The sequence below is a fragment of the Bombina bombina genome, chromosome 3, assembly GCF_027579735.1.
Source record: "Bombina bombina isolate aBomBom1 chromosome 3, aBomBom1.pri, whole genome shotgun sequence".
Classification (NCBI taxonomy): Eukaryota; Metazoa; Chordata; class Amphibia; order Anura; family Bombinatoridae; genus Bombina; species Bombina bombina.
In genome coordinates this window covers 145,134,645-145,158,714 of record NC_069501.1, presented here as the reverse complement: position 1 = coordinate 145,158,714, position 24,070 = coordinate 145,134,645, and positions in this window count along the sequence as shown.

Genomic DNA, 24,070 nt, shown 5'->3' with positions numbered 1-24,070 from the left:
CCTGTGGGCTCTTTCAATCAAAAACGGCGTAGATGGAGGTGGGACCAGGAGTGCCTGAGGCAGAGTGACAGAAGCAAACAATATTAAATCCTGAAACCAAACAGTTTCAGGGAGGCCAATCACCCGCAGGTTATTCCGCCTTGATCTGTCCTCCAGATCCTCTAATCGGGCTTGCAGCTGGGTGATGGTCTTACCCTGAACCTTGATAATTGATTCATGATTGTTTACCTTGTCCTCAACGTCAGACATCCTCGATTCCACTTCATCCAATCTAAGTGTAAATTGTCTCACCTCCTCAGTTAAATTAGATATCTCAATTTTAATTTCTTTCTTAATTATTTCAAGGTGGGGTGCCATCATTTTAACTACTTCTGTTGCCAGTTCTGTCATATTATTAACCATTATGTTAGTAATTCCCCCTTCTTCAGAGGTATCAAGCGACATATCAGTGTTTTTAGCATTACCTTTCTTATCTTTTATTTTAGGTGGCATTTTTGGTGAAATACCTTTCTGAGAGGATACAAATCTATCCATTCACCTTTATGTGTATATAAATACAAATGTGGGTTGGGAGCAATCTAGCTCTATATAGTTAGACCCCTAAGGGGTACTTCTACTTCTTACTACAATAGTGTGATCAAACTAATTATATTCAACAAAAAGTGCGAGCAAAAAAGACAGCAGCATGACAGAGAAAAAAAAAAAAAAAAAAAACACAAAACAAAAAAAAAAAAAAAAAAAAAAAAAAAAAAACAGAACACCAGTGCTTATCAAAAAAAAAAAAAAAAGTGTCTCAATTAAACCTTATACTTTGGCTGTGCGAAAAAAAAAAATAAAAATAAGAAAATGTCAGCCTAGCTCATTCAAGATATCTATATCATAAGGATAATGCCAATATTAGTAGATTTTTCTCCTAAACAACTTATATAATTAGAACTGCATAATTTATAAACCTTTTTTCTGCTACAGACAACCTTGAACAAGAAAAAGAGAAAATATGCCCTGTGTTGTAACTTTCTCAGAAATATATACAATGTCAGTCAAGAAGTCTATTTGCAGGCTTTTAACTTCCAGAGAGCTCCTGACACAATGTATCTGCTAAGTCTTTTATATATCCAAACACAGTTATTCTGGTTCTGCACGCTTCTTACTGAAGCCAGTTTTAACAAAAATGTTACCAGTGAATTCTCACCCCAGCAGCATACTTGAGATCCGGGGGGACAAACTGGCATCAATAGTTCCTCTTCGGCTCAGTTAACAAGTCCCCCAGCGACGTCTTTTAGCGGCTTTCCCCTGAGTCAGTCAAGCTACAGGGTCCGTGTCCCAACCGCACTGGATATAGCAGAGTGTGGGGATGAATGCGGTAATGCCTCCTGGGTCTTTAAGTTACTACTCACACAGGAACGTGAAAAGCAGTATATTTATGGAAAGCTGGGGGATTTACCTGTTCTTCAGCCAGCTCAGGTAGTTTCAGGCTTAGTTCCAGATTAGTGGTTAACGGAGGACCGCAGACCCCCATACCTCCAACAGCCTCACACTTGACTCGGCTTCCCGTCTTAGTATCTTCCCCGCTGGTCTTCTCGCGGTGTCATCCCCATAATCACTGCCGCACCGGCTTGTTACGCTGAGTTTGAAACACGGGGGCCGTGGGAGTTGCCCATCCCCCGTCTGCAACCAGGTGCTCCACGCACAGAGTCTCCAGGAGCGGCAGCCTAATATCGCTGTTTGATGGTGCGGCCATTGCCGCCTGTTAGGGAATGGTATTCACACCCGCCAAGTCAGATTGCCGCTTGTCAGTGGCGTCCCACGAGATCCGCAGGCTCCCACCACCTCGGCTCACTCCCAGTCCCAGCCAACCCACCGTCGGCTTGTCCACTTAAGGCTCCACAGTGAGTAATGCTCGGTGGGGAAGGAGGGTGTTGATGCAATGACCGTATACTCAGTGTACTCAGTCAGACCGCTAGCTGGTGAAGGTCTTAATCCAGCGGAATCTAGGGTGAGGTGCTTTAGCAACAAAGCGGTGTTTCTGCCAGGTATGGACTTCCCGCCGAGATCCTCAGATCATGTACCAGCCTTGCTATTACTAGTCAGGGCAATGTACGCTTCGGCAGAATGGAGAATGTTACAGTCCCAAATACTGAGCAACGAAGCAGACGGCTAGCTACCTGCTTGCTCCGCCCCCAAACGGAAGTCTACCCATCGATTAATTATTAATTTAATATAGTTTAATGTAATTTTATTATAATAGTTAGGGTAGGTTAATTAATAGTTTAATATAGTTTAATGTAATTTTATTATAATACAGTAGTTAGAATAGGTTAATTATTATTTTAATATAGTTTAATGTAATTTTAAAGCTAAGTTTATATTTTTTATAAGATAGGAATGAGTTAATAATTAATATAAAGTTAATGGGCTTTTAGGTTTAGGGATTAATAGGTTAATTTAGTTTATGGCGATGTGGGGGGCTGGTGGTTTAGGGGTTAATACATTTATTCAGTTGGGCTCCAGGAACGGCAGGATAGGGGTTAATAACTTTATGTAGGTGGCAGCGGTATAGGGGGTGGCAGATTAGGTGTTAATAAGTATAATGCATGTGGCGGTGGGCTCCGGGAGCGGCGGTTTAGGGGTTAATAAGTTTATTTAGTTGTGGCGGGGTCCGGGAGTGGCAGGATAGGGGTTAATAACATTATGTAGGTGTTGGTGGTGTAGGGGACGGCAGATTAGGGGTGTTTAGACTCGGGGTACATGTTAGGGTGTTAGGTGTAAACGTAACTTTTATTCTCCCATAGGAATCAATGGGATATCGGACAGCAGCGAACATGAGCTTTCGCGGCTTTCAGACTCCCATTGATTCCTATGGCATCTGCCGCCTCCAGGACGGCAGATTGAAAACCAGGTATGCTGGGCCGGAATAGTGCCGATCATGCCTGGTAGGTATTTGATAAATGGCAAAAGTAGTCAGATAGTACCGAATTTGCATTCAGAACATCTGTAGTGACGTAAGCATCGATCTGTGTCGGACTGAGACCGGCGGATCTTATGTTGCGTCACAAAATTCTACTTTTGCCGGTCTGTAGCCTTTGATAAGTAAGGTGAATAAAGCTCTCCACAATTACACTGCGGAATTCCAGCATATTTGAGTTTGACGGCTTGATAAATAGAGGACATGGTCTACATTTTTCATATCAATTACCTAAATATGCTTTAGTTTGGCTTTTTATTTAATCACAGCCCCTTTCCCTGTGTGTTATACACTAAAGAAATAATTATTTGTCTATAGAGTTATTATTTTATTTTAAATCTGAATGTTTTACCTATGAAGAACATATTTAATGTGTAATTCTTATTTTATATAGTATATTTTCTTCTAATTGTGTTTCTTATTTAAATTAGTACAATGTCCCTTTAATATTTTTCAATTATGTTCTGTCATTTATATTAATTTTATCAAAAACGTTTTTGTTTAGGTGGTGACTTAGCATGGTTGACACTAGAATCTCTAGCTATGTTAGAAGGCACCATGCTGAGTTGCCATCAGTGGCTGTAAATAATGCAGTATTACCTGGTTCTGTGGCTGCAGCTTAATCACCTTATGCTTAATCACATAAGCCGTATAGAGGAAAGGCTGTACCTCAGGCCGAGGAAAGTGAGGAGGATGCCCCAGAAAGTAGAGAGTCCTGAGATGCCCCAAGGGAGCAGGAATAACTCATCTGTCCACATTGTTTGTTTGTTTTATGTGTTGGCTCAGTTGATTGTTTTATATTTATGTTTTGTGCACCATTTCAATTTGGCCAATCGGAATTCAAGGGACGCCATCTTGGAGGACGTCATTTAAAGGAACCATCATTCAGTCATCGAATGTCGTTGGAAGAGGATGCTCCGCTTCGGATGTCTTGAAGATGGACCTGCTCCGCGCCGGATGGATGAAGATAGAAGATGCTGCCTGGATGAAGACTTCTGCCCGTCTGGAGGACCTCTTCTGGCCAGCTTGGATGAAGACTTCTGCCCTTCTGGATGACCACTTTGCTCGGCTTCGTGGAGGACTTCGGCCCGGTTGGGTGAAGATGTCTCAAGATAGGGTGATCTTCAAGGGGTTAGTGTTAGGTTTTTTTAAGGGGGGATTGGGTGGGTTTTAGAGTAGGGATGGTTGTGTGGGTGGTGGGTTTTCCTTTTTTTCAGGTAAAAGAGCTGATTACTTTGGGGCAATGCCCCGCAAAAAGCCCTTTTAAGGGCTATTTGTAATTTAGTATAGGGTAGGGCTTTTTTATTATTTTGGGGGGCTTTTTTATTTTATTAGGGGAATTTGATTAGGTTTAATTAGTTTAAAAAACTTGTAATTATTTTATTATTTTCTGTAATTTAGTTGGGTTTTTTTTGGACTTTAGATACTTTTATTTAATTTTATTTAATTGTAGTTAATTGTAGTTAATGCAGGTAATTAATTTAATTGTAGTGTAGTGTTAGGTGTAATTGTAACTTAGGTTAGGTTTATTTACAGGTACTTTTGTATCTATTTAAACTAGGTAGCTATTAAATAGTTAATAACTAATTAATAACTATTCTACCTAGTTAAAATAAATACAAAGTTGCCTGTAAAATAAAAATAAATCCTAAGCTAGATACAATGGCCTCTAGTTATCATGGTCTGTCAGACCTGATCCGACAGTGCGGATCAGGTCCAACATACCTCGCTGAATACGGCGAGCAATACGCTCGCCATATTCAGCATTGTACCAGCAGCTCACAAGAGCTGCTGGCGCAACGCCGCCCCCTGCAGACTCGCGGCCAATGGGACGCCAGCAGGGGGTGTCAATCAACCCGATCGTACTCAATCGGGTTGATTTCCGGTGATGTCTGTCCGCCTGCTCAGAGCAGTTTAGGGGTGTTTAGACTCGGGGTACATGTTAGGGTGTTAGGTGTAGACATTCCCATAGGAATCAATGGGATATCGGGCAGCAGCAAACATAAGCATTCGCTGCTTTCCGGCTCCCATTGATTCCTATGGCATCCGCGGCCTCCAGGGCGGCGGATTGAAAACCAGGTACGCTGGGCCGGAAAAGTGCCGAGCATACCTGCTAGTTATTTGATAACTAGCAAAAGTAGTCAGATAGTGCCGAACTTGCGTTCATGTAGTGACGTAAGCATCGAACTGTGTCGGACTGAGTCTGGCGGATCGTATGTTACGTCACTAAATTCTACTTTTGCCGGTCTGTAGGGTTTAATAACTAAGGCGAATCAGGCTCGCCACAAATACGCTGCGGAATTCCAGCGTATTTGCGGTTGACGGCTTGATAAATAGAGGCCTATGTATTTACCTATATCATATGATATATAATGTTTATTTTTATTTTCTAACATAATAAATCATGCATACTTATTAGAGATGTTATGTCTTAATTTTATTAATTTTAACAAATGATTAATATTGTGTCATTTATCGATTCCACATTATTGTTATCCAAATATTATAGTATTGTAAGCATGAAATACAAATGTAACTTGTATATGAAAGACATTTTGAAAATAAAAAAGTAAAACACTTTGAGATAACTTTCCAAAATGACACTTTATTTTGCTTATTCAATGTTATCAACACATCTAAACAAATATGGCATACAGGCTTGTTCCACAAATCTAATTGTTGGTCTATTTAACAAGCAAATGTAGATATAATAAAAAGCCAATAAATGAAGAATTGTATATGTTAGCATATTTTCTTATTTAACCTATGTTGTTTGCATCAACACAGTGATCTGCCATCATGTATAATTGTAATGGTCGTTGGTTTGTATTAGGAGAACACCTTTGGAAATCACATCACAAAACCAAATCAATCTAATCAACAGGGACTGCAGGTTATGATGTTGTCTCATCACACTTGTAAGCATACTCTGCAAACAATCTTCCTACATGGACCTGGTCCCATAGAAGCCTATTGAATACAGAGAGTGCTCCACAAGTGTAAAAAGACAACATCATCAAATGATTATCTTTTAAACATTAAGCTAAAATTAATGAATAGATTATTAAAAAAAAAACTTCTTCCTCCTTCCCTTCTTCCCATGACATGGAAGCTCTGTAGTGGACAAAAGCCTCCTCAGATGTGTCCTCATTAGAGATGGTTGGGGAAGAGGGGGAGGAGGAGTACTGTGAGGGGTTGGGGATTAAGGAGGATGAGGAGGAGATGGAGGAGGCAGGCAATCTGATGGTACAGGGGCTGCAGATGGACCAGGTGAAACAGGAGCTGATGTCCCAGGCTATTGTGGTGCTACCATTTCTGGAGAGGGTCTGCTGACCACCTCCCGGAGGACTTGTAATTTGTGATTTTGAACATCTAACATGTTTCTTTGTCCTTCTATCAGGGTTTTCAGTGCATTGTTGATGAACTGTGTTTGTCTCTCTTGTGCCCCCCAGAAGTCATGCATTTCTTGTAGGAAGACCCTCATCAGCTAAACCTCGGACAGTGTGGGGGATGTTATCTTCAGGGGTTGCTGCTGCATGAGGATCCTCCTGTTCTCTCTGAGGTGGCGTATCACCTTCTGCACCACTCTCATGCCTGGGTGGAGGAGGAGGAGCAGCAGCATTTTCCTCATGTGAGAATCTCCTTGCCTGAATATGCTGTGTTTCCTCCTCACACAGACACACAGTTAGCCTCAGACCCTGTATATTTTTTAATTAAACAAAAAACATATTAGCACAGTTCCAAATAAATATGTATTTATTTGGAATGTAAATGAGTTATGAAGTGGATGAAAAGTGATTATTAAATATCCTTACCAGAAGATTTGAAGCCCAGGTCCCCAGTATCGATCCCTCCTTGGATCCCGACTAAGGCACCTCAGAGATGTTGGGATGCAGCATTTCCTCACAACATTAGTAAGAGAAGGTCTGCCCGCCACTGTTACCGGAAGGCGCTTGCCTCTCCCTCGTTATCTTTTTCTTAAACTCGCTTTTACAGTCCTGGTAGCAGTGCTGTAAGGATTTCAAGTCCCTCCTGAAGTTCCCCACTGCATTGTCAGCATCTCTGATCTGCTCCCACAACTTTTTCTTCACTGCAGGGGTGGTCTTCTGTGCCTGCAGCCTGCTAGCCCTCTGCATATAGGTCATTATCAGAGTCTCTTTCTCCTCCATGGTATACCTCTCGTCCCACTGCCTGTATCTCCCAGGTGATGTGATCCTCCGGACTGTATTGTAACCTGTCTGGGCCCCTGCCTTGCCCAACTGGGCCCAGCCACTTGTTCATCTCCAACAGGGTTGCTTGGCCCACTCATCCTGACCTCTTCTCTGTCATCTCTAATTCCTCTCCCCCTTTCTCTCCCCCTTTCTCTCCCACTCTCCTCCCTACTCTCCTCCCTACTCTCATCCCTACTCTCCTCCCTACTGTCGTCCCTACTCTCCTCCCTACTCTTGTCCCTAAACTCCTCCCTACACCTCCTCCCCACCATACTTTTTCAGGGCGTGAAAGAGCACAAATGAAAGGGGGTAAAAATAAAGAACTAAACAACATAATGCTCAAAATGTGAATTTGTTTTGGAAAAAAGGGTAGGGGTAGGAACAAACACAGGCAAATGTATAAGGATGAAATAAATGAGGGTGTGGAAACAATAAGTTTGTATAAAATCAACAGAATATAACTATAGAAATGTTTTGTGTAAGACTATGAGGGAAGGAAGGGTATATGGGATGGGTATTGTTTGAAAGGGAATGGGATATGGAGTGTATGTGGGTGTATGTAGTGTTACTGCTATGTGTATGTAGCTATTGAATGTGTTTGCGTGTAAATGAATGTAAATATGTGTAATGTATGCCTAAGGAGATGAATGGGGAAAACACAACAGCACTTGCACACTCACCCAGACAGATTCGTACACAACTACAACTCTCTTTCTCACACTCTCTCTATCACTCTCTCTCACTCTCTATCTCTCTTTCTCTATCTCTCTCACACTCTCTCTCTATCTCTCTCTCTATTTCTCTCTATCTCTCCCTATCTCTCTCTAACCTCCAACTCCTAGACCTGTACCTAACTCGCCAAAGAAATACAGTCAATGTATCCATGTTCAGAGTGTGCTTATTTACCCTATGTAAATGCTTAATAATCTACCGGTTTGCAATTTAAACGAGGTACAGGTGTGCTGTTGTGAAGATTTTTATGTGTGCAATGTAGAGTAGTTGTTTAAATTGGTGCATGCTCAGAAGGAGTTCTTAATTCACGTGTTTTTAAGGAATGTGTGTAATGCGATGATGTCATAGTGATCATTTGTAGAACATTATCATAATTTTGTATCGCAAAATCCAAATAATAAGTATTTTTGTGAAATCTTTCATAATCGCCATTGCGAATATTTCCTTTGTGCCGAAGTGTGCAATTTGTTCTTAATATTATTATTTTTTTGTAAATAATTGTGATTGTTGAATACGAATATGCTATGTTGTGTGAGAGATTGTTGTTTGTACATTTGACATTATTAGTAGTTCTGTCCATTAAGTTGTATGGGTAATGTGAAAGAGCAATGTGTAGTTCTCGCGATATTGAGTGTTAGATGAAAAATCTTTTTTTTTTTTTTATGTTCCATTGATCTCTACAGGGAATATATTACGCGATCATGAATGCGCAAGTAAAATAACTGCAGTATTGGTGTTAACGCGATCCGTAAAGGCGTTCTTTTCAGACTTGTAATACCTGCGCAACAAAAAGTGTGCAATAACCATAACGCATGCGCTATTTGCCTACATCCATAACGCGAAACTTGTAATCTTGTTGAATGTTAAGTAAGTTTGCATATATTATCAAAACAAGTTAAAGGGACATGGAACCAAAATCATTTTCTTTTGTGATTCAGAGAGAGCATACAATTTTAAATTTGTTTCCAATTTACCTCTATTATCAATTTTGCTTCATTCTCGTGGTATTCTTTGTCGAAGATAAACCTGTCTAGAGCATAACATGGAAGGAAATAGTGCTGCCATCTAGTGATCTTACAAATGGATTACATTCTTGCAAAACTGCTGCCATATAGTGCTCCAGAAGTGCTCATTCCAGAGATTACTTCCCTGCTTAAAAAAAAAAAAAAAATACAAGATTTTTATGTTTAGATATATTTAAACTGCAAGATGATGCAATGTTTCAAAAATGTATATACTTTGGGGCCAATTTATCACGGTCCGAATGAGGCCATATAGCCCAGTTTCTGCACGAGCCTTCAGGCTTGCCGGAAACAGGAGTTAAGAACCGCTGCTCCTTAACTCGTCCACCCCCCTCTGAGGCTGCGGACATCAATCCACCCGATCGCATACGATCAGGTTGATTGACACCACCTGATTGGCGCAAATTTGCAGGGGGTGGCATTGCACAAGCAGTTCACCAGAACTGCTTGTGCAATGATAAATGCCGACAATGTATACTGTCAGCATTTATCAATGTCTGGTGGACATGATCACTACAGCAGATCATGTCCTGCAGACAATTGATAAATCTCCCCCTTTATCTTTAGAATGTTACTGCTCTTGGAAGTTAAACTGGTGCAAATGTGGAACCATAAAAGTATGTCTTTGAAATAATAACTGTTATGCTGTTTTTTTACCATGTATTTTATAGAAAAATGGTACAAAGAAAATTGTTTCTTCTAACTGATGGGTGGATCACAATCTATCAGCTGTTGTGTTTTTGGCTCTTTTTCCACGTGAACACAATAGTACATTTTTAGCTATATCCCACAGTCACTCACAGAGAAAAGCCCTATTTTTCATTTGGAGCCAAAAAGTTCTTTGCAATCACAATGCATTTTCAAGATGCTTCTCAAAAGTTTTTAAGACCATTTTTGCCTAATTCAACACCTCAAGAAACTTGATAAAACCGTAAATGACCATTTGGACATCTCTGCAAGTATTTCAAGACAAGGGAAATATGGCTTCCACTTTGCCTTAGTCCATATGTGGGATATAGAGAGGTGATAGTCCTGTTTGTTATATTATTAAATGCACCTCAGCAGATAAACAAAAGCTGCAATTCATTCATAAGATTACCCACAAAAGTCACAGTCGGAACGATCCCTCTGTACAAAACACTCCCCCTGTGTGTTTAATACAGTGTTCCGCACATTCGCAATATAACAATGCGATGGAAAGAAAGCAGCTGTTCAGCTGTACTCACATTTCTCAGGCTCTTGTGGCTGAGAAGCGGCTGGCATGGGCTCTCTTCTCCAGCTAGAGGCACTCCAAACATTCCAAGCTTCCGCTTCTATTTCGATGCTGAGTGGCTCTGTCTCCCTTGCTTTCTGTTGCTCCCCTGTATTTCATACACACGCCTGTCAAATCCACGGATCCTGTGTGGAACTGCCGGCCTGAAGACCTATCCCCTGTAGGCTCCTACTATCACTCGTGCTCCCTACGGCCACAGAATACAATAACAAAAAGATAGAGGAGCACCGAGTGGTGAATAGGTAAAAGTCAGTTTATTGGGTATACATTAAAACAGGGTCTAGTGACCCCGGGGGTAAAACTGAGTCAATTATTAGAGAAAGAACCACAGGCTGACATGTTTCAGCATAACGCCATACTCCAAGCCTCACGTAAAATGTTTTACAAACAATTCAGATAAAACAACTCTCCTACACTAGGTGGTTCATTGACAATCTCCTCTTTATTTGGAGAAGTTCAGATAGTGCAATGAGAGAGTTTGTCTCCAATTTAAACATCAATTAGGTAGGCATAAGCTTTACATCTAAATCCCACAAATCAGAGATCATTTTTTTGGATTTGACAAAAGGGGGATTGTAGACAAAAACATTGAGACTGAGGTCTTTCCCAAACCTATTTCAGGTAACTCCCCCCTTCATGCCTCAAACTGCCACCCACAGAGAGTGTTTAAAGGTGTGGCTTAAGGTCAGTTCATACGCCTCAAAAGAAATTGTACAAATGAAGGGGAGTATGAAAAACAAGCTAATGACCTAGCTTAGAGACTGAAGGGAAGGGGTTACAAGCTACCTACCATATTCAGGGCTAAGGTAGCCGTAAAATCACTTGACAGGAACAAGCTCTTGAATAACAGTAAACAAAACAAAAAACATGAAAGCACTACAGACGTAAGGCTGTATTTTTCACACAGTACTCCCAACAGTATCCCCAAATATGCAACATAGTCAGGAAACATTTCCCACTTTTGTTAGCCGATGATGGGCTACAGAACGTAGTGGAGAAAGGAATTAGGTTTGCTTATAAGAGGGGTAGAACAGTGGGGCATATAGTAGCCCCTACAAGACCTAAGGCTATATCTGGGAATACCTCCTCTTGGCTCAGTTTCAAAGGGATGTGCCATTGTAATTATTTGACTTGTGTAGCATGTGCTAAAGCACAATTTGGTGACAGCTTTAGCTCCCTGGCCACAGGTGAAAGGTTTCAGATTAAACTTTGCTTGAACTGTCATTCAATGTACATTGTCTATGTGATTTCCTGCACCTGATGCAGACTTCAATATGTAGGTCTTAGCACAAGGGAAGCTCGTGTCAGAATTAAAGAACATCTAGCTGACATAAGGGCCGGCACTCTCACTACACCACTTATTAAACACTTCTCTCAATTTCACAAGGATGTAAGTAGTTTTAAGTGGAATATTATAGCGAGGGTTCTCCCTGTGAAACAGGGAGAAAGTAGGGCTAGAAAGTTGGCAGAGAGAGAGGCCTTCTGGATATTCAGATTAAAAACTAGAATACCAGATGGTCTGAACTCTGAATTCGACCTTATCAATTTTTGGTAATTATGGTGTTTAACTGCACAGGCTTTATCATTTACCACACTTAGGTCTTGCTTTAGGAGTGATCTTGTATATATACAGATGTTATGGGAATTTGGTCTAAGTGAACATTAATACATTTGCCATGATGTGTATATTGGATACCACACACATACTCACAAATTCTCTATGTGGCATTCAACAAAATCATACACATATTTCACAACGATGTGAACTGTTGTCCCTCAATAATAGTGCTTATTTTATTTTTATTTTTATTTCATTTTCTCCTTTTGATCTACAATGGAAATCTATATTTGCAATACACATATAGCATATTTACATATTCGTGACTTTTAGGGTCCTGTGGGTAAACCGTATCAGCTTTGTTCTAGGTTGCCACAGTAGTGAACTGGGTTAATCACGTTTGTTACAATACACCACATTGGCAAGAGTAGATGGTCTCGCTAATAATGTTGTTATTGCTATTATTGTAGTGTCCCTAATTCAGTACTACTAATGTTGTTATTAAGCAACAGGTTTTCCCTTCCCTAAGAATAGAAAGTTAATATTCTGTAAGTTTGTCCTATACAAACTATGCTTTACTTCTTGCATTAGTTACGCTTAGTGTAGTCAGGGAGGGACTGCAATTAACACAAGATATCCGATTGGTCTGTTGAATAGGTGTGTACCTCTAGACCAATGGGAGTGTAGGAGAGTGGTTTTATCTGAATTCTGTGTAAAACATTTTACATGAGGCTTGGAGTACAGTGTTATGCCGAAACATGTCAGCCTGTGGTTCTTTCTCTAATAAATGACTAAGTTTTACCCCGGGGGTCACTAGACCCTGTTTTAATGTATACCTAATAAACTGACTTTTGCCTATTCAACACTTGGTGCTCCTCTATCATTTTGTAATTATTTCAAGACAAGTTGTTATCATTTTATTGTTTTGCACATGTGCAAGACTCTCTGAAAAGGTCCCAGGAGAAAATTTAGAGATGTATTAACATACATGGTATTGATTCATTAGAGCTCTATTCTTCTCTATTGTACAGTTTGTCTACAGTGGGCAGGGCACACACTTACATATGTATATGTACTGATGTGATAGCCTGTACAGCTAAGGAGATCTTCAGGAAAAGTGTGACTCTAACAGCTAGAAATAGCATGTAGTAATCATTTTTCTGGACATGATTGTCACTATCTGTATAGGCCTCGTCATAACTGGCACTGTTTTCTTTTTTGGCATGATATATATATGAAAACAAAAAGATGACTGCAGCTTTCTAGTAGAAGGGCTGTTCTCATCTTCTAAAACTATAAAACTTGAAACTGCTCCACTGCAATGTTGTAGCCGCAAAGAAAATATTCAAATAAGATGCACATTTGTGAACATGTTTTTAAAAGGAAAAGCGGCTTCGTGAACAGGCTTATAAATGGGATTGCATCTTTTTGAGCACAAAGTCCAAACATGTTCTATACACTGTGTTTTAAAGTTTTTGTGTATACATTATTGAACTTAAATTCCAGAAGGTACAATCCTGTTTAAAAGATCAATAATGTGGGCACATGCGCTATAAAACACACACATTTTTGAAGATGAAGCCTTTCTAATAGAAATTGCAATCTTTAGACTAGATTATGAGTTTTGCGGTAAGGTAAAAAAGCAGCGTTAACAAGTCCTAACGCTGCTTTTTTACTACCGCTGCTATTACGAGTCTTGCAGGTTTAGGGGCCCGCACACTTTTTTGGCCTTACCGCAAACCGACTTACGTAAACTTCATAAAACCTTTTTTCAATGGGACTTGCATAACGCCGGTATTACGAGTCTGTCCTGGGAGGCCAAATAGTGAGCGGTACACCATCTACATCCAAGATCCGTAATGCATTCTAAAGTCAGTAGTTATAAGTTTTACACTACAACGCCGTAGCATAAAACTCATAACTAAAGTGCTAAAAAGTACACTAACACCCATAAACTACCTATTAACCCCTAAACCGAGGCCCTCCTGCATCGCAAACACTAAAATAAAATTATTAACCCCTAATCTGCCGCACTCCCGCATCGCAAACACTGGTTAAATGATATTAACCCCTAATCTGCCGCCCCTAACATCGCCTCCACCTACATTATATTTATTAACCCCTAATCTGTCGCCCCCAACGTTGCCGCCACTATATTAAAATTATTAACCCCTAAACCTAAGTCAAACCCTAACCCTAACACCCCCTAATTGAAATATAATTTAAATAAATCTAAATAAAATTACTATATTTAACTACATTACTCCTATTTAAAACTAAATACTTACCTATAAAATAAACCCTAAGCTAGCTACAATATAACTAACAGTTACATTGTATCTAGCTTAGGGTTTATTTTTATTTTACAGGCAAGTTTGTATTTATTTTAACTAGGTAGAATAGTTATTAAATCGTTATTAACGATTTAATAACTACCTAGCTAAAATAAATACAAATTTACCTGTAAAATAAAACTTCACCTAAGTTACACTAACACCTAACACTACTCTACAATTAAATAAATTACCTACATTAAATACAATTAAATAAATTAAATTAAATTTTCTAAATTACAAAAAAAACCCCACTAAATTACAGAAAATAAAAAACAAATTACAGATCTTTAAACTAATTACACCTAATCTAATAGCCCTATCAAAATAAAAAGCCCCCCCCCCAAAAAAAAAAAAAACCTAGCCTAAACAAAACTACCAATAGCCCTTAAACGGGCCTTTTGCGGGGCATTGCCCCAAAGAAATCAGCTCTTTTTCCTGTAAAAAAAAATACAAACACCCCCCCAACAGTAAAACCCACCACCCACAAAACCAACCCCCCAAATAAAATACTAACTAAAAAAACCTAATCTCCCCATTGCCCTAAAAAGGGCATTTGGATGGGCATTGCCCTTAAAAGGGAATTTAGCTCTATTGCAGGCCCAAAGCCCTAACTTAAAAATAAACATCCAAGCGGCAAGATGGTTGAAGTGGTCCTCCAAACGGGCAGAAGTGATCCTCCAGACAGGCAGAAGTCTTCATCCAGATGGCAACTTCTATCTTCATCCTTCCGGCACGGAGCGTCCTCTTCAAATGACAGCTTCTTCATAATGAAAATCTCTTTAAGTGATGTCATCCAAGATTGTGTCCCTTAGATTCTGCTTGGCTGATAGAATTCTATCAGCCAATCGGAATTAAGGTAGAAAAAATCCTATTGGCTGATGCAATCAGCCAATAGGATTGAGCTGGCATTCTATTGGCTGTTCCAATCAGCCAATATAATGCAAGCGCAATCCTATTGGCTGATTGAAGTTCAATCCTATTGGCTGATTGCATCAGCCAATAGGATTTTTTCTACCTCAATTCTGATTCTATCAGCCAATCTATCAGCCGATTCTGTCAGCCAATCGGAATCTAAGGGATGCCATCTTGGATGTCATCACTTAAAGGGATATTCATTACGAAGAAGCCGTCATTTGAAGAGGATGCTCCACGTCGGATGTCTTGAAGATAGACCTACTCCGCACCGGAAGGATGAAGATAGAAGATGCCGTCTGGATGAAGACTTCGGCCCATCTGGAGGACCACTTCTGCCCGTCTGAAGGACCACTTCTACCGGCTTCATTGAGGATATCTTGCTGTTTGGATGAAGACTTCTCCAGGTAAGTGAATCTTCGGGGGTTAGTGTTAGGATTTTTTTAAGGGTGTATTGGGTGGGTTTATTTTTTAGGTTAGGGCTTTGGGACTGCAATAGAGCTAAATGCCCTTTTAAGGGCAATGCCCATCCAAATGCCCTTTTCAGGGCAATGGGGAGCTTAGTTTTTTTTAGTTAGTATTTTATTTGGAGGGTTGGTTGTGTGGCTGGTGGGTTTTACTGTTAAGGGGTGTTTGTATTTTTTTTTTTAAAGGAAAAAGAGCTGATTTATTTGAGGCAATGCCCCGCAAAAGGCCCTTTTAAGGGCTATTGGTAGTTTAGTTTAGGCTAGTGTTTTTGTTTTTGTTTTTTTGGGGGGGGCTTTTTTATTTTGATAGGGCTATTAGATTAGGTGTAATTAGTTTAAAGATCTGTAATTTGTTTATTATTTTCTGTAATTTAGTGTTTTTTTTTTTTTGTAATTTAGCTAATTTAATTTATTTAATTGTATTTAATGTAGGTAATTTATTTAATTGTAGTGTAGTGTTAGGTGTTAGTGTAACTTAGGTTAGGTTTTATTTTACAGGTAAATTTGTATTTATTTTAGCTAGGTAGTTATTACATAGTTAATAACTATTTAATAACTATTCTACCTAGTTAAAATAATTACAAACTTGCCTGTAAAATAAAAATAAACCCTAAGCTAGATACAATGTAACTATTAGTTATATTGTAGCTAGCTTAGGGTTTATTTTATAGGTAAGTATTTAGTTTTAAATAGGAATAATGTAGTTAATGATAGTAATTTTATTTAGATTTATTTAAATTATATTTAAATTAGGGGGTGTTAGGGTTAGACTTAGGTTTAGGGGATAATAAATTTAATATAGTGGCGGCGACGTTGGGGGCGGCAGATTAGGGGTTAATAAATATAATGTAGGTGTCGGCGAAGTTGGGTACAGCAGATTAGGGGTTAATAAGTATAATGTAGATGGCGGCGGTGTACAGAGCTGCAGATTAGGGGTTAATAAGTATAATGCAGGTGGCGGCGATGTCAGGGGCGACAGATTAGGGGTTAATAAGTGTAAGATTAGGGGTGTTTAGACTCAGGGTTCATGTTAGGGTGTTAACATAACTTTTATTTCCCCATAGGAATAAATGGGGCTGTGTTACTGAGATTTACGCTGCTTTTTGGCAGGTGTTAGACTTTTTTCTCAGCCGGCTCTCCCCATTGATGTGTATGGGGAAATCGTGCATGAGCATGTACGACCAGCTCACCGCTGACTTACGCAGCACTGGTATTGGAGTGTGGTACGGAGCTCAATTTTGCTCTATGCTCACTTCTTGCCTTTTAACGCCGGGTTTGTAAAAACCTGTAATACCAGCGCTGCAGGAAAGTGAGCGGTGAGAAAAAACTGCTCGTTAGCACTGCACCCCTCCTAAAGCAAAACTCATAATCTGGCCGTTCTTCTTTAAGACGTAGATCACACCAAACCAGAAAAGTGTTCTCTCAAATCAATGAAAAAAATGATTTAAACATTGTTTTTAAATTTATAGTGATTGAGCAAACATGCACATCATGCCTAGATAAAAATAGCATTCAGATTGTTTGTTTTCTGTCCTTAAGCCAGCATTCCACCCAGTTCACAATTTTTGAGTCTAGACCAAAGAGATACAGTTTGTGAATTAGTTTGTTGTGTGGGATGGTTTTAAATGCTTTGCTGAAATCTAGATATGCTACATCCACTGCTCCACCCTTGTCTAATACGTTTGTTACATAATCAAAGAAGTGAATTAGATTAGTCTGACATGATCTCCCTGAAGTAAAACCATGCTGATTTTGGTCCTCTAAATTGTTTGTCTTTATGTAAGTCATAATTCTTTCTTTTAAGAGGCTTTCCATTAATTTCCCTACTAGTGAAGTTTAAACTAACTGGCCTGTAGTAACCAGATTCTTTTCTACTGCCCTTTTTATGAAGAGGTATTACATTTGCTATTCTCAATCATCTGGAATAGTTCCTGTTAATAGTGACTGATTAAACAGATCAGTTAATGGGACAGTTATCACTGATCAAAGTTCTTTTAAAACCCTTGGATGAATATTATCAGGACCCACTGCCTTTTTAAAAAAAAAAAAAAAAAATGATAATGCTAACAAAACCTCTGTAAAAAGATTACTGTTAAGCTTGTTTCTATTTTTCGTAGCATCGCTTAATGTAGGCATTCTATCTTCACAATCTTTTGTGAAAACAGAACAGAAGTTATCATTGAGACGGTCTGCAATTTTCTTATCTCCTTCTATTATTCTACCATCAACTGTTTTCAATTTTACTATTCCTACTTTATTTTTTCTTAATTCCTTGATATATCTAAAGAATGTTTTGTCCCCATGGTTTACTGACTGTGCTATTTTCTCTTCTGCATGAGCTTTAACCTTCCAAATTAACTGCTTAGTCTTTTTTTGTTGGAGTCTCCATATTTTCATATAGTCATCTGATTGTGTGTGTCTGTAATTTTTATAAGCTATATTTTTTGTCTTTACAGCATATGCTACTTCTTTGGAAAACCAAATTGGTTTCTGCTTTCGTTTACTTTTACAGATATGTCTAATACAGTGTGTGTTGCATATAAATAGGCACCTTTCACAAATGCCCACTGTTCTTGAACCCTTGTAATAAGAGTTTTCCCTTTTTAATAGTTTTTTAGGTATTCTCCCATTAATTAAACATCTGCCTTCCTAAAGTTTAAAACTTTTGTTTTAGTCTGGGTGGACAGTTTCTGCACATGAATACTAAACCAAACAAATTTATGATCACTGAATCCTAAGTTTTTACCTACAGACACATCTAAAACTGTATCACTGTTTGTAAGTATTACATCTAATATTGCTTCCTTACGAGTTGGTTCTTTTACTAATTGCTCAAGTGATTCCCCTAGCAGAGATTCAAGAATATACCTGCTTCTAGCTGATCTAGCAGAAGGAATCATCCAGTTTATGGGGCCGAATTATCAAGCTCCGAATGGAGCTTGATGCCCCTGTTTCCGTGCGATCCTTCAGGCTGCTCCATAAATTGCCCGCTGCCTCTAAGGTTGCAGTCTTCAATACGCTCTATCCTATACGATCGGGCTGATTGAAACCCTCTGCTAATCGGCCGCAAATCTGCAGGGGGCGGCATTGCACAAGCAGTTCACCAGAACTGTTTGTGCAATGATAAATGCTGACAGCATATGCTGTCAGCATTTATTGATGTGCTGCGGACATGATACGCTACATATAACTTTAGTAGATTGGCCCCTATATCTGGCAAATTAAAAATCCCCATTACTAGAACCTTACCCTTCATGGTCATTTTGGTTATTTATTCTAATAACAGATTTCCAGTTTTTCATCCTGCAATGGAGGCCTATATACAAGCCCTATTCTAAACACATTTTTATCTCCAATTTCCAATATATTGCACTGAGCATGTCTCTCCTTCACTTACATAAATGCTGGGAGAAGTATAGCAAAATCTGCCTTTTAAGAATTTCACTAGGAATCTCACATTGCTGGAGGATCACTTTATATCATCTCACCTGAGAGGAGAGCTTAGTATCATCAGGCTTTTAACATACTGATCCATTATGGATTGTATTAATTTGAAAACAAAATTCAGACGGAAAAGAAATACACATTTCAAAAGGAAACAGCCAATAGATTGTGATCGACCCCTGAGATATTTACTAAAAATGACTGGTCTGCTAAAACATGCATAGTGACTGTATCTCACAAAAAAACATTTAAATTCAAATATAAATGCATACATTTATGTTAGGTGGTCATGTGGTTGTGCAGCCTTGTTCCCTGCTCTCATGCATGGGACAAGAGCAAGGCTTTGTCAGTTATTTTATATTGATTAGTTATTTTAGATTGATTAGTTCAGGATGATTTAACTCAACCGCCTAGAAATGTTAAAAAGTTCCTGTCTTTGTAATATTTCCTAGAACATGTGTTTTTAGTAGACCGAGCGCTAGTATTATATAGTATTATACAGGGAGTGCAGAATTATTAGGCAAATGAGTATTTTGATCACATCATCCTCTTTATGCATGTTGTCTTACTCCAAGCTGTATAGGCTCGAAAGCCTACTACCAATTAAGCATATTAGGTGATGTGCATCTCTGTAATGAGAAGGGGTGTGGTCTAATGACATCAACACCCTATATCAGGTGTGCATAATTATTAGGCAACTTCCTTTCCTTTGGCAAAATGGGTCAAAAGAAGGACTTGACAGGCTGAGAAAAGTCAAAAATAGTGGGATATCTTGCAGAGGGATGCAGCACTCTTAAAATTGCAAAGCTTCTGAAGCGTGATCATCGAACAATCAAGCGCTTCATTCAAAATAGTCAACAGGGTCGCAAGAAGCGTGTGGAAAAACCAAGGCGCAAAATAACTGCCCATGAACTGAGAAAAGTCAAGCGTGCAGCTGCCAAGATGCCACTTGCCACCAGTTTGGCCATATTTCAGAGCTGCAACATCACTGGAGTGCCCAAAAGCACAAGGTGTGCAATACTCAGAGACATGGCCAAGGTAAGAAAGGCTGAAAGACGACCACCACTGAACAAGACACACAAGCTGAAACGTCAAGACTGGGCCAAGAAATATCTCAAGACTGATTTTTCTAAGGTTTTATGGACTGATGAAATGAGAGTGAGTCTTGATGGGCCAGATGGATGGGCCCGTGGCTGGATTGGTAAAGAGCAGAGAGCTCCAGTCCGACTCAGACGCCAGCAAGGTGGAGGTGGAGTACTGGTTTGGGCTGGTATCATCAAAGATGAGCTTGTGGGGCCTTTTCGGGTTGAGGATGGAGTCAAGCTCAACTCCCAGTCCTACTGCCAGTTTCTGGAAGACACCTTCTTCAAGCAGTGGTACAGGAAGAAGTCTGCATCCTTCAAGAAAAGCATGATTTTCATGCAGGACAATGCTCCATCACACGCGTCCAAGTACTCCACAGCGTGGCTGGCAAGAAAGGGTATAAAAGAAGAAAATCTAATGACATGGCCTCCTTGTTCACCTGATCTGAACCCCATTGAGAACCTGTGGTCCATCATCAAATGTGAGATTTACAAGGAGGGAAAACAGTACACCTCTCTGAACAGTGTCTGGGAGGCTGTGGTTGCTGCTGCACGCAATGTTGATGGTGAACAGATCAAAACACTGACAGAATCCATGGATGGCAGGCTTTTGAGTGTCCTTGCAAAGAAAGGTGGCTATATTGGTCACTGATTTGTTTTTGTTTTGTTTTTGAATGTCAGAAATGTATATTTGTGAATGTTGAGATGTTATATTGGTTTCACTGGTAAAAATAAATAATTGAAATGGGTATATATTTGTTTTTTGTTAAGTTGCCTAATAATTATGCACAGTAATAGTCACCTGCACACACAGATATCCCCCTAAAATAGCTATAACTAAAAACAAACTAAAAACTACTTCCAAAACTATTCAGTTTTGATATTAATTAGTTTTTTGGGTTCATTGAGAACATGGTTGTTGTTCAATAATAAAATTAATCCTCAAAAATACAACTTGCCTAATAATTCTGCACTCCCTGTACAGCCTTAAGCTCACTGGCAATAGTCCCCTAGTGGACTTGAGAAGTAGCTAAAATTATGTGAGAGAGTGAGCGCTAGAAAGCTAAAAAGGCGTGGATAGAGTACAGATGTGTTAAAAATGGTACATATTTATTACAATAAAATATTAAAAATACAATTAAAACACAATTGAAACCTTCCTAAAATCTCCATGGATCCATGAGATAAAATATGTAGATAATGATACTATATGTCACAAATATCCTGTAACAAAAATTCCCTCCTATGTTGCGATAAGTATGATTGTTAACTATGACAACAATTCAAGATCAGAATAGTAGGTAGATATAGTCAACAGGGATATATTTTGAGCACGAATAAAACAATTCTTAAAACAGCAAATCTTAAGTGCAGTGTCCAAAGTAAACGTTCCAATGAGAGTGTGATCAAAGTTATGATCAAAGAAGTGAATGTGAAAAAATTTGAAAAAATGTGATGAACTGATGTGTCCGGTGTGGCTTGGGAAAAATAAATTGTAAACAAAATGTCTCTTGTAAATGCACAGTGTTTCAAAATCAAAAGTTAATATATGTAGTGGTTCATAGAAAATTAAATTCAATCTGATCAAAAAAAATTCCAAAAAACTTCCAAAGAAAACTTCAATAACCGTGCTTTAAAGGTGATCAACGTGAAACAATGAAAAAACAAAAATTATATATAGAATAATGTGGCAAAGAGGTCCAAAGTCTTCCTCCTAAACCTGTGGATGAAATAAAAAACAATAGTGCAATATCGTCTAGATACTGTAAATAATAATCAGAAATGTGCTCACCAGTATGTCAACGCGTTTCGGCCCTCCTAGGCCTTTATCAAGACAATGTTTACTTTGGACACTGCACTTAAGATTTGCTGTTTTAAGAATTGTTTTATTCGTGCTCAAAATATATTCCTGTTGACTATATCTACCTACTATTCTGATCTTGAATTGTTGTCTTTGTAATACTTCCTACCTTGCATTACAAGGGCTCTCAAAAGCCTAAACAAATTTAAAAAAAAACATAAATGTCTTTAAAACAGAAGTGTCACTTTTTTTTTTTTAAATGAAGGCTTTTTTTAAAGGTGTTATTTAGGTGGATTCTTTCTGGTATTTTATATTTTCTCTATTCCAATCCCTATGCAGTTTACTGACAAAATAAAGGTAGAGAAGAAAATTGGTTAAGAAAGTTGTAAAAGAATGTGACTTTAATTACGATTTGCAGTTTGCGCTTCTAATTTTTTTTTAATAACAACTGAACATTCATAATATTGTAGATTGTTAAGACATAACAGCTACTTTCTGCTGCAAGTATGTGTAATCAAAAATGTTTTAGCATACACATCCTCAAGCTTCTCACAATTCTGTTCAATCCAGAAAGCATGAAGATTTGGTTAGAACTGTTTTGTTGCTCTCTCTTTCTCTCGTCACCTTGATCTTGCCTGTTACCTGCATTCAGCTCACCTTGTATCCTGTGTTATATCCTGTACCAGCTTTGTCACCTGTACCTGCTACATTTCCTTGTACCTGCTGAGTCTCCTGTGCCTGGTGTACCAATTTAAACTTACCTTGATTCTGATGTACCAGCTGCACTTACCTGATATTCCATACCAGCTTTACCAACTGTACCTACTGGGTTCCTTGTACCTGCTGTACTAGTTTCAACTTACCTTGATCCTATTAGACTTACCTGGTATGCTATGAATGGGAGCGCTTTCAGCCTGGTCCTTGTTTGGTGTGCTGCCTTACAGTGTGGGATGCACTATGGTCTGATGCGGGCACACTGTTGTCAGGCGTGCTAGCAGTCAAGGGTTTGTTAGATGTGCTGCAGGCTAGTACGGGAGTGTGCAGTTCTTCTTTGGTGCTTGTGCACTATGCTTCCCTCTCTCTGCATGAGGTGTATTATGAGAATGGTGTAGGCATGCTACTTAACTTATGAGGTGTGCTGTGTGTGCGCACTGTTTAACTTAGTGTGGGCACCTTATCATCTTTACTGGCAAGCTGCAGGTATGTTTTCATTTTTAAGATGCGCTACTTGGGTTAGTGCTTTAACACAGCCACTATTGTTTTATGCTCTAGGCCTTGCTTGCATTTAGCACCTTTTGGCTTTATAAGGTGCTTCCTGCTACCTTTTGTTTGCCCATGTACAGGTTCTTGCTTTGTGATACCTGAGTGTGCTATACTGTTGGATTACTTGCTGCTGACTTTTTGCTTTTATTTTCACCCGCTCTTGGATTTTCCCCTTGTACCTCTGCTATTTGATTTGTTGCTGACCTGACCTGGCCTGGACTCTGACTTTGTTCAGTTGTTTTCCCTTGGTACTGCAATATTCTGCCTTACTGCTGCTGAACCTTGCTTTGTTCCTAACTGTAATTTTGCCATAACCTGTCCCTGTACTTATACTGCCTGCCTGTATTTCCTTTGGTATTGTATAGACTGTCTATAACCTCCTCATCTGGGTCATGGTCTTTTCTTGGCTCTTCGGATTTCCTACCTATCACTTGCCCTGATTCTGGGATAACAATATTACTGAACAGGCACTTGGAGTGATAGGTGTAATCTTATGGCAGGCTTGATAGATCTTGTTGTACCTGCTGCACTTACCTGATATCCCATACCAGTTTAACCACCTGTACCTGCTGAGTCTCCTGTACTTATTGTACCTATTGTACCAGCTGTACTTACCTGGTATCTCGTGACAGCTCCCTCACCTGTATTTGCTGTACCAGTTACATGATCCTGGAGTACTAGCTGCACTTACCTGGTATCTTGTACCAGCTTCATCACCTGTAACTGCCGAGTCTCCTGTACCTGGGGTACAAGTTGTAACTTACCTTGATCCTGCTGTAGCAGCTACACTTACCTGGTATCCCATACTAGCTTCACTATCTGTACCTGCTGGGTTTCCTGTACCTGATGAGTATCCTGTACTTGCTGTACTAACTGCAACTGCTTGGTAATCTGTAGTGGCTTTACCTGCTCTACTGCCAGTGCTCTCCTTTTACTGTCTCCTCTTGGTACCTTGTTGCTAAACTGATCTCCTGGAACACAACATTTGCTATGTCCTTAGACTT